The 2,163-nt window shown below is 46.5% G+C and overlaps 1 pseudogene; it reads left to right on the top strand.

Moving 5' to 3' along the window:
- Positions 1 to 272: 272 nt before the first annotated feature.
- LOC108491043 lies at positions 273 to 1,460 on the top strand (annotated as a pseudogene).
- Positions 1,461 to 2,163: the final 703 nt, after the last annotated feature.

Below are 2,163 nucleotides of genomic sequence, written 5' to 3'. Positions count from 1 at the left end.
TTTGTTTTCTGCTTTGTTTTATTTTTATTGCTTTGGAGATAGTTAACACTTTTAAATGCTTACTTGTCAAAACCTTCCATCTTTTACTTCATAACCTACTAAACAATCTCAAGATGTTTGAATCTTTCTTGCTTTTAGTGTTAATCATATGACTGGACCATGTTTTTAAAGTAATTTCTCTGATACGTTCAAAGTTGTGTCACCCTGGCTCTACACTCCTCCTGGTTCCAGAGACAGCCACCTCTTCTCATGCAGTGGCATCCTGAGACATGATGGGGGAGGTCAGAATGAACATATTTGGCTGTATTGGATGCATGGTTGCCAGAGCTGCTTTCAACTCTGGCAAAGTGGAGATTGTTGTCATCAGTGACTCCTTCATTGACCTCACTACATTATCTACATGTTCCAGTAAGATTTCACCCTCAGCAAGATCTGCAGTATGGTCAAGGCTGAGAATGGGAATCTTACCATCATTGGGCAAGTCATTTCCATCTTCCACGAGTGAGATCCTGCCAACATCAAACAGGGTGATACTGGTGTCCAATATGTTGTGTAGTCTACTGGTGTCTTCATTACCATGGAGAAGGCAGGGTAATTCATTAGCACTTGAAGGGTGGGTAAAAAATGGTCATCGTTTCTCCTCCTTCTGCTGATGCCCCCAGGTTTGTGATGGCCGTGAACCACGAGAACTATGACAACTCCCTCAAAATGGTCAGCAATGCTTCCTGCACCACCAACTGCTTAGACCCCCTGGCCAAGGTCATACATGACAACTTCAGCATCACTGAGGGACTCATGACCACAGTTCATGCCATCACACTACCCAGAAATCTGTGGATGTCCCCTCCAGGAAGCTGTGGTGTGATGGTTGTGGGGCTGCCCAGCACATCATCCCTGCATCCACTGGGGCTGCCAAGTCTGTGGGAAAGGTCATCCCAGAACAGAATGGGAATCTCACTGGCATGGCCTTCCATGTTCCGACACCCAAAGTGTCTGTCATGGATCTGACCTGCCACCTGGAGAAAGCTGCTAAATATGATGACATCAAGAAGGTGGTGAAGCAGGCATCTGAGAGCCTCTTAAAGGGCATCCTGGGTATACTGCAGACCAGGTCATTTCCTGCGACTTTAACAGTGACACTCACTTTTCTACCTTTGATGTTGGGGTGGCATTGCCGTCAATGAACACTTTGTCAAGCTCATTTGCTGGTATGACAACAAATTTGGCTGTAGCAACAGGGTGGTAGACCCCCCATTGTCCACATGTCTTCCAAAGAATACAAAGCCCTGGACCACTCACCCCAGCAAAAGAAGGAGAGAGACCTTTGGCTGGGGGGGGGGCGTCCCTGCCCCAAGTCAGCCCCTCACACACTGAGTACCTCCTTTCACAGTTTCCATCCCAGACCCTTAGAAGAATGGGAGGGGCTTAGGGAGACCTACACTATTGAATACCACCAATAAAATTCACTGTACCCACAAAATGCTGCATCACCCTTTCAAAATGTTTTCATGGACTTCACAAGCTGACACCTCTAATTTCCTCCTTTTGTTTCTGGTCTAAAAGTCTTCGAGTGGGACCGTTAAGGACAGAGAGACAACTGAGGCTTCCTGGTAAGGGCTACTCCCTGATGTTAGCTGAAGGTTTCTTTGACCCCCTAACGGACCCTGACTGCCTGCAAAGGTGTAGACAAAAGACCTCTATCTATATATCTTTCTAATATAAAGATCTGGTGAAGCAGCGGCCACTTAAGAGTCATTAGGATGGCCGCCAGCCTCTTAAATTTGCGGGAGGGCCTGTGCTGGGAACCAAGTGGAATCCCCTGAGATTTTAATTTCAGGCACGTTCCCTTGGGAACCATCATTTCACCCCACTTTTTCTATCTCAACACTGCTAGAAAAATCCCTAAAGTTCTAAGAAATCTCCACGTAAGCTTTGGAGTCAGGGAGATTTCTCTAGTCAGCTCTGTTATCCTGCCCCCAGGCATTCAAACCACAACTAAAACCAGTTAAATGAGAATTTAAATTAACTAGCCCCTGCCGAGCACCTGGGAGTTCAAGGTGGTTCGCGGCCAGAACAAAAGATTTAAAAGTGACACTTTTTTTTCTGCAATCTAGAGGCTTGTAACTTGCCAGGGCGCTCCAACCCCCTAGTGTCAGACTGCTG

Source organism: Nannospalax galili, unplaced genomic scaffold (genome assembly GCF_000622305.1).
Source record: "Nannospalax galili isolate Female #2095 unplaced genomic scaffold, S.galili_v1.0 scaffold198, whole genome shotgun sequence".
Lineage (NCBI taxonomy): Eukaryota > Metazoa > Chordata > Mammalia > Rodentia > Spalacidae > Nannospalax > Nannospalax galili.
The sequence above is the reverse complement of the archived record's forward strand: the minus strand, read 5'-3'. Positions and strand labels throughout refer to the sequence as shown.